General features: G+C 44.2%; 1 protein-coding gene across 4 annotated transcripts in view; it reads right to left on the reverse strand.

The window, feature by feature from the left end:
• Positions 1-14,519, reverse strand: part of LOC146394446 (uncharacterized) — a 276,943-nt gene that overhangs the window by 34,235 nt on the left and 228,189 nt on the right. The window contains exon 3 of one of the 4 annotated variants that reach the window (XR_014834964.1): positions 7,113-9,282. The exons of the other annotated variants lie outside the window; for them this stretch is intronic. The gene's annotated coding sequence lies outside the window, so the exon portion shown is untranslated. Of the gene's footprint in view, positions 1-7,112; positions 9,283-14,519 lie in introns of those variants that run through there. 4 annotated transcript variants of the gene reach the window in all.

The following is a 14,519-nucleotide window of genomic DNA, read 5'->3' on the forward strand; positions in this document are numbered from 1 at the left end:
CTGAAAAAACCAAGCATTCTGAAGTATTGAGGTGGCTGTTGTCGTTTAAATGAAAGCTTTAGGAGTGCCCATTGCGGCTCAGCAGGTTAAGAACATAACTAGTACCCATGAGGATGCGGGTTCCATCCCTGGCCTCGCTCAGTGGGTTAAGGATGCAGCAGTGCCATGAGCTGTGGTGTAGGTCACAGACATAGCTTGGATCCTGTGTTGCTGTGGCTGTGGTGTAGGTTGGCAGCTGCAGCTCCAATTCGACCCCTAGCCTGGGAACTTTCCTACACCATAGGTGTGGCCCTGAAAAAAAAAAGAAAAGAAAAAGAAAAAACCTTTACAATAGCAAACCACCCTCTTTAATGAGGCTTTGAGATGCTTGCCCAAAGGTAGATATTTTCCTAGTGAAACCAGGGCCAGACTTTGGTAAAAGACAAATGCATCCTTTCTCTTTCTCCTGGTAGGGTCATTTGCAGATGAATTCACACAGGGGAGGGTTACAGAAGCCAGGCTATGCCTGAGTTGGCTCATTGGGGTATGGAGCTGATTTCTGGAGGTCTGTGCTTAATTCTGGTTCCTTAGTTCTGGATCCTCCATAGCATCAGAAGAAGAAAGTTTATCCCCCTGTTGGGGGGATAAAGAAGAAGACCGAACATTCTTTCAATTCTCAGAAGTCCTCTTTCCAGAAAGGGGGGAGGGGAGGTCATCATGTTCGAAGGGTGATGGCTTTGATGTCACAGGAGCTGGGTCCCCCACACCAGAACCTCACAGCCCTCTGTATTCCTGAGTATGTGCCTTTCTTGGTCAGGGAATGACAGGTTATCAAACACTTTGTAGACTTCCTAACAATCTGTTTTTAGCGTGAGTTTACAACCTGCTAGACCCTCTACTGCATCATCCCATCATTTTCTTATTATTTATTTTGTGTGTGTTTTTAGGGCTCCACACGTGGCATATGGAGGTTCCCAGGCTAAGGGTCAAATCAGAGCTGCAGCTAGTGGCCTTACACCGCAGCCACAGCAACATCCATCTGAGCCGTGTCTGCAACCTACACAAGAGCTCATGGCAACCCTGGATCCTTAACCCACTGAGCGAGCCCAGGGATCGAACCAGCATCCTCATGGATACTCATCAGATTCTTTTCCACTATGTTATGATGGGAACTCCTCATCCCATTATTTTATTCACTCTATTAACATTTTTTTTTAACAGCAGCTCCTGTGGCACATGGAAGTTCCCAGGCCTAGGGATTGAATCAGAGCTGCACCTGCCGGCCTGCACCTCAGCCACAACACCGGATCTGAGCTGTATCTGTGACCTACACCATAGATCTCAGCAACGCCAGATCCTTAATCCACTGAGAGAGGCCAGGAATCTAACCTGCATCCTCACAGAGACAACATCGGGTCCTTAATCCTCTGAGCCACAGTGGGAACTCCTGTATTAACATTTTATTTCTATTTTCCATGGTGACAAATGAAGGCTTAGAGACACTTGGTAAATTGCCCAAGGACGCAAAACGATGACATGTGAGGACACGGATTGATGGCATGTGGGCTCTCAAACACAAAGCCAAGGCATTTGGGACCAGACCTTCATTGGGGGTGGGGGCTTCCCTGGGCAGTGGATGTCTCCACCTTTCCCCCCAAAGATGCGACAAGTGGGAAGGCTTCAGAAATTGTCAAGTGTCTTTGGGGTTCCAACATTCCAGGTTGACAATCACAGCTCAATCAAGTAGCCTAAAGAGTAAAAATAACTCCCACAGTGTCATCTAACAGCAGAAGCATCATGTCACTCCCTGAGATTTCTTGGTACTTTGAATTCTCTGGCCCATCCTCAGATGTACAGAACCCGGACCTCAGATACAGGGGCAGTGGTCTACACTTTAGGGACCCTCCACATGGCTCTGATGATACCTCAAGTTTAGGAGCCACTGGTTTAGAATGATCCCGTCTAACCACACACGTGTGCTTCCAAGCCAAAGAAGGATGAGAAGAGAGAGAAATCCTATCATGCTTCAGCAAATGTCAGGGCTACCTTTCCATGATACAGACAAGGTAAAAACTGGTAAAATGATGTCTCCAACATATAACTCACTATTTTGTGTTCTTCATCTATGAAGCATAGAATCACAGTGCTTTCAAGACACTAGGAACCCTGACATACATTTCAGTTGGCTGACTGCTGGATGTACTGATTTGAAAAATACATTAAGAACGTTTCTTACCTGGGAGTTCCCTTGTGGCTGAGGGGGTTAGGAACCAGACATAGTCTCCATGAGGATGTGAGTTTCAATGCCTGGCCTTGCTCAGTGGGTGAAGGATCTGGCATTGCTGCAAGCTGTGGCATAGATCACAGATGCAGCTCGGATCTGGCACTGCTGTGGCTGAGGTGTAGGCTGCTGGCTGCGGCTCCCATTCCACCCCTCGCCTGAGAACTTCCCCATGTGGCAGGAGCATCCTTTAAAAAAAAAAAAAAAAAAGAAGAGTATTTCTCATCTGGTTCTTCAGGAAGACAGGGACTTGTCTGCTTCACATGGATGATTACCTGAGTAACTAAAGGAGAGATAATTTCCAAATTCCTCCACGGTCAACCAGGCTAGGCATGCTGTGAAGATGTATGAGTTTCTTACTGCTGGTGTAACAAACCGCCACAACCTTGTTGGCTTAAAGCAGCATACCTGTATCCTGTTATAATTGTAGAGGGCCAGAAGTCCCAAAGGAGTCTTCGAGGGCTAACATCAAGGTGTGTTCTAGCTGGGCGGGTTCCTGCTGGAGATTCCAGGGCGGGGATCTGTTCCTTGCCGTTTCCGCCTTCGAGAAGCTACCCTGGCTAGTGGCTACTTGCTTCATCTTCAAAACGCATCACCCCGTCTCTGCTTCCATCACCACTTCTCCTTCTCACTGCCTTGATCTTCCTCTCCTCCTTGGATGAGGAGCCTTGTGAGAGCAGTGGTCCATGGAGAGAATCCAGAGCCTCTCAAGATGCTTAATCACATGCTCCAAGCCCCAGAGGCTGACAGACTCACAGGTACCAGAGATTAGGATGTGGATGTCTTAAATGGACATCACCAAGGACCAGGTCTCTTGCCTTTTCCCAGATGTGACTGTGAGGCCACTGTCCAGACCCCTGCAGCTTCCTCTGGAAGCCACCATCAACCCAAAGCTATATGGAGATGCCCATTTTCCCCATGTCACCCTGCCTCTCCTAGCCCATTCCCTTCGAATGAAACACATCAACTCTCTTCCCAGTCACCCCTTAGTCATACACAAAAGAGGGACAAGGGCTAGGAAGACAGAATGAAGGATGGGCATGCCCACAAAGACACCAAGTCACAACTTGCAGTTGGCTCTGATGATGATCAAAAGCAAAGCTATAGGATCCTCGAGCCTAATCACGGCTCCGTAATATACTGTCTTAAATAAGGTGCTACAAGCTCTCTGGACTTTCTTTCTTTAAGTAAAATGGGCATAAGAAGATCCTTCACTTCTTATGATTTCAGGAACTAATGAAGTGTCTACAACACTGTAAGCACTAAATGATGGGTGATAATATATTTTTCTTTCTTGTTACGGCTGTGCCAGCAGCATATGGAGGATCCCAGGCTAGGGGTTGAATCAGAGCTATAGCCACTGGCCTACACCACAGCCACAGCAATGCAGGATCCAAGCCGTGTCTGTGACCTACACCACAGCTCACAGAAATGCTGGACCCTTAACACACTGAGTGAGGCCAGGGATTGAACATGTGTCTTCATAGATATTAGTCAGATTTGTTTCTGCTGACTCACAACTGGAACACCAATAATATTTTTTAAGGGCTATAAATGATACCAACTCTGAGAAAGTAAGTTGGAGCAGCTACTCTGAAAATCAGTGTGGAGTTTCCTCAGAAAACTAAATACAAAAATACCATAGGATCCAACAATCCCCATTCCTGGGCATATATCCAGAAAAAAGGGAAATTCAAAAAGATACATACACCCCAATGTTCACTGTGGCACTATTCACAATAGCCAAGATATGGAAACAACCTAAACATTCATCAATAGATGAATGGATTCAGAAGATGTGGAATGGAATACTCCTCAGCCATAAAAAAGAATAAATATATCCATTCTTAGCAACATGGATGCAACTAGAGATTATCATGCCAAGTGAAGTAAGTCAGAAAGAGAAAGACAAATGCCATATGGTATCATTTATATGTGGAATCTGAAATACGGCCAAAATTATTCTAACTATAAAACAGAAACAAACTCACAGACCTAGAGAAAAGATTTGTGGTTTCCAAGGGGGAGGGAGTGGGATGGATGGGGAGTTTGAGGTTAGCAAAGGCAAACTATTATCTGGAAGATGGATAAAAAAACAAGGTCCTGCTTATAACACAAGGAACTGTATTCAATAGCCTGTGATAAGCCATAATGGAAAAGAATAGTTAACTAAAAAATAGTTAAGATTAGATATAGATACCTGAATCACCTTGCTTGTACAGCAGAAATGAACACATTGTAAATCGACTATAGGTCAATAAAAATAAATAAATATTACCAACTTAAATCACTGTGTCTTTACTCTTTATTCCTTACCATTTCGTATTAGTAAATAATTTTCAGGGACTTGTGGATGGTGAGTCTCCAGAACAGAAATAGAAGCAAGTCTCAATCACTGAACTCAACAGCTAAAACTCTAATCAAAAAAATTAGAGATTTAATTAGCAATATTCACTATCTAGTCATGTCCAATGGACATGCAAATGAATGGTGAGTAAAGGAAAATTCCGTCAACTCTCATAGTCTCTCCATTGCAGGTCAGCTGTCATATCCTATCCATTGCACGTCAGCTGTCATAATCTCTCCATTGCACGTCAGCTGTCATAGTCTCTCCATTGCAGGTCAGCTGTCACATTCTATCCATTGCATGTGAGCTGTCATAGTCTATCTATTGCAGCTCAGCTGTCACATTCTATCTGTCGCAGCTCAGCTGTCACATTCTATCTATCGCAGCTCAGCTGTCATATCCTATCTATTTCATGGCCCCAGTGTCTGAGCTCCCAGGGAGTTGGCTTTCTGCAATAGGGTGATTCTGGGCTCCTACTGTGCAAAACTCTGCAACGCTTGAATCCTACAGACCACATCCACCACAAAGGCAATACTTTATACATCCTGCATGTGCAGGGAATGATTGTTTAAATAATGCTTATATTTTTCTATCAATAAAGCAATGCACGTTCACATGGAAAATCTGAAAAATGAGTGACCTTGCTGAGGAAGAACATGCTACACTGTTCCGCATCCTTCACTAGAACCACAGGTGCATTCCTCAGCTTGTCCACTCCACTCCTCACTTGTGTAGTTGAAGAGTGAGTATTTGTCTTCTCAGGTACATTTATCTAATGACAGAAAGCACGATGACATGGATTACAAGCTGACGGGGGGAGACACTGAGGGTTTGGTTCTAGACCACTGCAATAAAAGGGGATGTCACAATAAAGCAAGTCCTGCAAATGTTTTGCTTTCCAGTACATATATAAGTTAGGAGTTCCCATTGTGACCCAGATGAGTATCCATGAGGACACGGGTTCAAGTCCTGGCCGTACTCAGTGGGTTAAGGATCCAGCATTGCTGTGAGCTGTGGTGTAGGTTGAGGACATGGCTTGGATACTGTGTTGCTGTGGCTGTGGTGTGGGCTGACAGCTGTAGCTCTGATTCATCTCCTAGCCTGGGAACATCCATATGCTGTGGGTGTAGCCCTAAAGACCAAAAAAAAAAAAAAAGTTGTGAGTAGGAGTTCCTGCTATGGTGCAATGGATTAAGAATCCAACTGCCGTGGCTCATGTTGCTGTGGAGGTGCAGGTTCAACCCCCAGTCTGGATTGTAGTCTTTTAGTAACATGGATGAAACTAGAGATTATCATACCAAATGATGTAAATCCAATTACAGGTGTAATTTCCAGCAAGTTTAATTCGGGTACAACAAAATATTCTAAAGCAATCGAAAGAAATCCTCATGGTATATAGGAAAATTTGGTCCATAGGAGATGAAAAAAACTAATTCCAAAACTTTACAAAGAGGGCTATAAGATATTCTTTTGAAGATATTCTTTTGACGATGTCATACCTATATCTCCTCAACCATAAAGCACTAAAATATCGGTGCAGATTTAAGGTAATCAGTTATTAAGTGTGCATAGCTTAATTAATACCTTATTGGTAAAAAAATGCTACCATTCTCTGAGCCTTTAGTGAGTAGTAGCAGTTATCAAAGACCACTGCTCACAGACACCATCCATCACAAACATAATTATAATGAATAAGTTGGCGATATGGGGAGAATTACTAAAATGAGATAGAGACACCAAGTGAACAAATGCTGTTGGAAAAATGGTGCTGATAGATTTGCCCAATGCATGATTTCCACCAACCTTCCATTTGAAAAAAAAAAAAAAAATGTATTCTAGGTGTCTGGAAAACAAACACATAACATATGGGTTAGTTTTAAAGGATAACTGCAATGGTGCTATGTCCTGTGTATTTCTTGGCTCCTGGTCGGTAATCAGTAAATGCTAATAAGTATTGATTCTAAGGCAAGTGCCTTTTGAGACCCACTCCTATTTCTGCAGCAGAAACTGCTACAAATGGCTCACAAGATTGCTTTTCTCTGCCATTACAGTCTCATTATTCTCATTTCTACTATTTTTCTTTCTATTCCAAGAGAGGGAAAATGGCTCTTTGAGTCCCTCATATCTAGCACTGATCTTTTATTTCAAAATAAGTGTTTAATCTGGTAATGTAATACTTTGTTTGTTTCTGTTATTCCTGCCTTACTTATCACCAATGTAAGCCCCAGGACCTTCTGAGATAACATATCTTTATCCCTGCATACACATTGCCAATAGAATTCTTTGGTCCCACCTATACGAAGACTTCACTGGCTTTTCAGCTTATGGGACCCTTATATTCCTGATGTATTGCATCCCCACTAATCCACCCCAAAGGGTGTATTAGTATATTTCTACAGGATATATATATATATATATATATATACACACACACACACACATATATATATATATGTATATATATATGTTGGTCAAAAGGAATTAACTGGAGCAACATAGAGATTACAGGTGAAATTTCCAGCAAATTTAATTCTGGTGCAACAAAATATTCTAAAGCAATCAAAAGAAATCCTCAGAGCATATGTGAAACATTGCAATATCATAGATGAAAAAACCTAATTCCTAAACTGTTACAAAGAGTATAATATACTCTTATTTAAAACTGAAGAGATTCTTTTGAAGATTTCATATGTATGTCTCCTCAACCGAAAGGCAGGAAAATAACAGGTACAGATTTCGGGTCATCGGTTGAGGCAGTGGAGGCACGGGATGGAATGAGGGTGGCATCCCTGTGTTTTCAGTTATTATCAAGGTTGGATTTTTTGTGTGTTGGGGGAGAGATGGAAGCATCAGAGAGATAAGGGAGGGAGGGACAAAAAAAAGAAGGAAGGAAGAGCAGAGGGAAAGAAGGAAGAAAAGCTGAAAAGAGGGAGCACTTCCTACTCCAATAATGAGAGTAGGTCATAAGTCAAAGAGTTATTAATAACTCATGACCATCCAGTGAGTTCAAAGGAAAAGGCAGGGTCTGCATGGATTGAGACCACTAAGTGATGCAAATTCTGATATGTAAAAGGGTCCTAACAGTGTGTGATGCTGTAGGAGGCTGAAATTTTAGAAGTGTGGCTCCGTCTAGTTGTTTCTCACAGCCTATGGGTTCTAACTGTTATAGGAGGAAAAAAAAAAAAAAAAAAAAAACAAGTCTATGTAAAGAGCAATTTTGGATACAGTGTTTTAACACCTAGCGTATGTGTATGTGTGTGTGTGTGTGTGTGTGTGTGTGTGTAGACTGAACCCTTCTGACTTTTTTCCTGCTACTGTTTGTTCCCACACTGACATCTCATATACACACTTGCAGAATCAGAAAAGGCATGCTTGCTATCTTAGCCTGATTTGCAAAACCAGTTAACATTCTCTGAATTCAACTCACTGCAAGCACAGATGTGTTTCATGTGGCTTTTCGTTTCTTTGTTTTGTTTTTTGTCTTTTTGCATTTTCTAGGGCCACACCCACTGCATATGGAGGTTCCCAGGCGAGGGGTCCAATCAGAGTTGTAGCCGCCAGCCTATACCACAGCCACAGCAATGCGGGATCTGAGCCACGTCTGCAACCTACACCACAGCTCACAGCAACTTGGGATCTTTAACCCACTGAGCAAGGCCAGGGATCGAACCCGCAACCTCATGGTTCCTAGTCGGATTCGTTAACCATGGAGCCACAATGGGAACTCCCTGTTTCATGTGTTTTTAGTTTTCTCATCATATGCTTGGTTTATGTGTAGACAGATGACTTCATTTGTGTCATAATTTTCCTGCATATAAGCTCTTCAATTTAAACCGAGAATTAATTGCTTTCAGTGTCTGCTATTAGGTTGCCTCTACTGCGTGTCTTGACGAATGTAATTTAAAGATAAAACAGGGGCTTCACTGGCATTTGTACTATAGGAGACTTCAATTGGAAAAGATACATGCACCCCAATGTCCACAGCAGCCTTACCTGCAATTGCCAAGATAAGGAAGCAGTTACTAAAAATGCATTTTTTAAAAGTGTGAAATGCCATCATGGAATTCTTGAGGAGGTATTAGAATAGATTTTCTTTGGATGCACATCTTCAGTGTTGGGAATCACCGCGAATGCACTATCAATATTTTAACCTACCACACATGAGGCTCCACGCTCTATTTTCAGAGATCCGACCGGTGAGCTGGTAATTGCATTGGATGTGGGCTTTCAATCAACTCGCCCACAAGCTGTGCTTCAATGAATTGCGGAGCCCATGATAATTAATCATCGACTTTGGTATAAGATGATACGCTGACAGCCCCAGGGGATACCTGAGGATACATTCACCTCTTCAGGGGAAGGCATCTTTACTCCCAGCGCGCAAAGCTGTAATTGTATCTTCCTGAATGTTACAAGTGAGCCCTTGTCAGAGGCCTGCCGGAGGGTAACTTTTCTTTCCCTTTGCAGGAGCGGGGGATGCATGCCTGCTTATCACTTTCCTGCTGGGTCTCATCCCGACCACGCAAGAAGAATGCATCCCTGGATTTCTGGTCCCACACTTCCTTTGAGCCAGACTCAGTCTCCCCAGGATTGTTTTCAGCCTTTTCCTGATTGCACATTCTCCGCCACACGTGACAGGTTTTCGTTAAGGTGACTTTTCACGTGGCGATGAGGGCTGAAAAAAATATTTAATTAAAGGCTCACTGCTCTGGGTTCCCCATTGTTCGGAAGCAGCACGTGATGGGGATGGGGTAGCTGGCTCAGCTAAATCCGGAAGACGAATAACAAGCAGGATAAGGAAAGATATGGGAATTCACAGTATTTCCCCGTAAAATGTACAGTCTATGGAGGCAGAGGGAAACCAGGATGCAAATTTCACTGAAACACACACTGGGGAAGAAATCCCTATCCTATGATGGAGAAGGGGGTTGGTGAATGGATAGCAAGGACAGGACAGGGCTGAATTCTTCTCTCATGGGTGAGCATTACTCTGCAGGTGATGTATCTTGCAGCCCCTCTAACGGAGCTCTTTCCATTCTGTCTTTTGATTTTGCCTGCAGGCTTGGATGGCAGCCGCATCTATCAGGTTCCTTGAAGGAGGATGCTTTTGCTACAGCACATCCATGTAAAATAAAATATGTCATAAAGGAACCTATCTGCTGGTGCGCACTTGGCAACCAGTGCAAAAGTAAGTTTAGAATTAGTTAGGGCATCTTCCAAGGCTGACTGCTACGCTATAGTTGGAGGAGATGGGAGCAGCTTCTTAATATGGAGAAGGAAGGAGGGGAGGGAGGGAGGGAGGAAGGATTAGATACAAAGATGGACATTTTACATGAGTTACCAAAGGAATGACCCTGTGAACAGGACCCAAGCTGAAGTCTTGCTTTCTTGTCTGCCCTGTTTATGGTGCCCCAAAGAAGGGAGGGAATATACACTCCGGACATACAGGGATGTGAGATGTTAAGATGGGATTCTTCAGATAAGCCTGAGTGCTCCCCTGGGCTGGAGAGCGTTGGCTGTCTGAGCTGAAGGTACCAAGCAGATAGCAGAAGACGGCAGCAGTCAGCCAACTGCGGCTCCCCTGTGGGAAACCTTAAAATCTGTGATGATTCCAGTGGTTTTTATGCAACGGAGTACTACTCAGCCATAAAAAAGAAGGAAATCATGTCATTCTCAGCACCATGGATGCAACTAGAGAGTCTCAAAATAAGTGAATTAAATCAGAAAGAAAAAGACAAGTACCATATGCTATCACTTCTAGGTGGAATCGGAAATATGGCACCGATGAACAGACTGACAGAGCAGAAACAGAGTCCCAGACACAGAGAGCAGACGTGGGGTTGCCAAGGGGGAGGAGAGAGGGAGGGGGATGGATGGGGAGCTTGGGGTTTGCAGATGCAAACTATGTCATGGAGAATGGATACGACCTGCGGTCCTGCCGTCCAGCACAGGGAACTTTCTCCAGTCTCTGAGATAAAGCATGATGGAAAAGAATATAAAAAAAGAGTGCATAAGAAACATAAAGAAGTAGATAGATAGAGAGATAGATATGTATGACTGGGTCACTTTGCTATAATGCAGAAATTGGCGCAACATTGTAATTCAAGTATTTAAATTTAAAAGACAGAAAAAGGAAAGACACCAGGAGCAGAAAGCCGCTGTAACACTGAAAGGAACTGTGATTGCATCTAAGAATCCGCTGATTTTTGTCAGACAGCTACCTGTGAAGTGTGGGCAATGGCCTGGCTGACTCACAGTGCGATGAGCAGCAGCTGCAAGCCAACATTGGAAGGCATCATGGAGGAAACAGAATCGAACAGAAAGAGAAGAGGCAGCTGTTGCTCCATCCCTCTGTGGCTCTGGGCCCCACGCCACCTTGAAAACTCCCCGAGTTTCTAAGGCTCCTCCTGAACTCCATGTGATGTATTTTTTGTGAATTCAATTCAAGTGATATAAAGAGAGGATTTTAGGAGAGCCACGTTATTTGAGAATCATGAAAACGTCCCAAAGCCCACAGAGTGAAATTTAAAACAGCTAAAATATCAGAGTCAACAGAAAAGGCATCATGGGGACCTTAACTTGGAAAAAATAAAAACTCCTGAGGTGTTTCTACAGCAGTGGACACGGCCAGGTCCCCACTGGTCAGGGACTTAATTGGAGGCTTCAATATTTATTTTGGGGGGACCTCCTGAAATGCCACATCTTGATAAGACCTGCAATTTCATTTGGCAGGATGCCCACCCAGTTTACACGAGGTTGTCAAACGCCTATGAGATCAAACATCAGCTACACCCTGACAGACCCCAAGAGGCAAACAGAGAAATATGCCCGAGTAAGCATCTGCCTCTATTTTGTGTTATAATAATTCTGGCTATTCTATCCATTCCAATAGCAGAGACCCTACCCCAGACCCACACCCGATTAAAGGAATGATCATAATAAAATAAAGGGGAGAGTTCCCTGGTGGCTCCGTGGGTTAAGGACCTGGTGTCATCACTGCAGTGGCACGGGTTTGAGCCCTGGCCTGGGAACTTCTGCCTGCCATGGCCAATAAATAATAAATAAATAAAAAATAAAATAGTAGAGCAAAGGGAACTGTATCCAGTCTCTTGGGACACACCACGATGGGAGATAAAAGAATGTATATATGTGTATGACGGGGTCACAGTGTTGTACAGCAGAAATGGGCACAGCACTGTAAATAAACTATACTTAATTAACAAATAAAATGAAGACGGGAAGAGAAATAGTATAAAATAGAAGTGATGCCCCTTGTGTAACTGGCACCCCCACCGTTTCCCGATTTATGATTTTAATTGTTCAGCTGGGAGATGTTTTCAGTCTCTCGAGGAAACAAATGTAACAGCCAGGGTGTGGATTACTTTCCAGAGTCGTCTGACTGGGGAAGCAGGTGAGGGCTGGGTTTTATAGCGCCATGTACAAGGTCAGACCTATTCTGGAAGACACGTGAACGTAAGACGCACAGAGTAATTCTGGCTGCTTCTTGGTGGCCTTTCAGTGCTGCGTCTTTGGGGAGAAGCCAAGTTGACCGGGCATCAGTGTCTTGACGGAGATGATGGAATATGCCTCCAAAGGAAAGCAAAGCAGCCAGGGTTTTTGTTTCTTTTCCATTTGGGGCTCATATTTGCTCCAGAGAGTAATGCATAGCCTTCAGATCATGAAGGAATTTGGGCTTCATGGTCACTCTGGTTTGCCTAAATCAACACGGCCTAAGGGTGAACATCTAGCCATTGCTTACATGCCTCAGTGAGTGGCAGAACTGTACCACTCCCTCCAAAACGTACATATATACAGAAGCCCTAAACTCCCGGGACTTGGGAATGTGACCTTTGGCATTTGGGATGTCACGGAGGCCACCGAGTTTCAAGGAACCACCTTTGTTTAAGGGCGGGTGTCCATCTAAAATGTCCCTAAAACACAGACACACACACAGAGGGACCACCCTGTGAACAGGACACAGGGAGGAGACGGCCATCTCCAGGAGAGAGTCCAGGAGAGAGTCCTCAGGAGGGACCAGCCCTGTGACACCTTGATCCTGGACTTGCAGCCTCCCGGACTGGGAGGAAAACGTTTGTATTGGAAAGACCCCCCTGCCTGATGTCATTTATTACAGCATTCCTAGGAAACTAATGTCCCTGCTGATTTTCACTGCAGGGCGGTGCCCTGTGGAAGAACAGATCATGTTTCTAGATGAAAGAGAACACACACCTGTGGGAGGGATGGGGTCAGACAGTCACACAGGTGGGTGCAGAAGTCCCAGTCGGGGACCACGGATAGAGGGAGAAACCTAGGGGACTTCTGGAGACCCCGGGAAGTTAACCGTGGCTCCAGAAAGCCATCAGAAGGAAGCAGGCTTGCTTGACTATCAAAGCACAAAGAAAAGCACGAGCTTGCCTCAGGTCATTTCAGTGACAGATAAAAGGAAACCTACCTTCAAGTTCAGCAAGAGAAAGATGCTGAAGACCAAGGGCAGCAATTTAAGGGAAAGATGACTTTCCAAAGGAGGAGACCCTCGTTAGACAGAAACCTGAGATGATTCAACATATTTCAGCCTCCATGAACCTCCCTCCCCGCCCTTCTGCTGAGTAGAATAAGCACCAGGACAGTCTTACCTTGACCTCATAGGGTCAAATACCAGGTAAGAAGGAGGAGTTAGGGATGTAAGCCTGACGTCTACTCGAAGAATGAGGAAGAGGCAGGCTTTCCCCCCCCCGCCCCCCACTCCCCTGGGATGATAAAACTGTAGCCCTGCTGATCTTTGGGGCAGAGTTGCTTTGCCTGCTTGCATCTCTCACAAGCATTCTATCCTCATAAATCTATTTCTTGCCTATCCCTTTGTCTCTTGCTGAATTCCTTCTGCACGGAGGCAAGAAGAACTTGAACCTCAGTGAGTCCAGACACCAGGTAAGTGATTCTAATGAAAAAACTGTGGGTTCAAGCCCCCATCTGGGTTTAGGCTGGCTTTGAGTCCCGGCACGTGGGTCCAATCCCGAATCTGGGTTCGGGCTGGGTTTAAGCCGCCAGTGCTGTCAGTTTCAAGACTACCTTCTAAGCTAGCGAAGACATGAAAACATAAATATGCATCCCTCTCAATTTCTTTTAAAAACATTATATTTGGAGTTAAATTTTACAATCTCAAAAGAGACACACTTTCTAAGAATGAGCTATCCACAAAACACCATAAAGAGGAAGAAATCCCCGCGTCCACTGTAGCTTATGTTTCCAAATCCTTTGATGAATTCGTGGAATCCTTTCTGAGCCCAGAACGTGGGTGTAATGGACCAGCCACCGCAGTCACCACCTCTTTCTAATGCTCTAGGTGCAGTGACTCTTAAAGCAACGAGCAAATACAAATGAGCAGATGAAGGCGATACCATGAAAACTGTTACATGCAGTTTAGCCAGAACCTGCCTGCAGGTGCTGCTTCTGCACCCCAGAATAATAGGGAAGCTTCAGGAAGGAGGTGAATATAGGACTGCCTGTCTGGCATCTGTGATTCAGCTGAAAATGAGGAGATGCCTAACTGACAGAGATCTAGTCAAGGGGTGGATGTGAAAATGAGTCTTATAAGGAAACTTTGGCGATTCTGTTTTTATTCACAAAGCCCTTCTTTTAAATGAACTCATACGTTAAATGCCATCTCATTGATAAATAAGGTCAGCTTAATGTTAAACTCTCCTCCAGGTGCCCTCAGGCAGGTATCCCTGAACTGTACCACAAACACAAGCCATTAATTAAACACTTAAGGAGGTGAACATGGGATGATTCCTTCGGAAGTGGAAATCAAGAGAGACATGAAAATGCAGCACGATTAAGCAAGGCTGGGAAAGCCGAGGCAAATTTCCACAATGAGAAAGGAAACAGAAGCCAGCCATGCCTCAAGAAACTGTC

Source organism: Sus scrofa, chromosome X, assembly GCF_054392235.1.
Source record: "Sus scrofa isolate SSC_HxYL_T2T_F1_AM1 chromosome X, Sscrofa_HxYL_maternal_Yorkshire_Landrace_v2.0, whole genome shotgun sequence".
Classification (NCBI taxonomy): Eukaryota; Metazoa; Chordata; class Mammalia; order Artiodactyla; family Suidae; genus Sus; species Sus scrofa.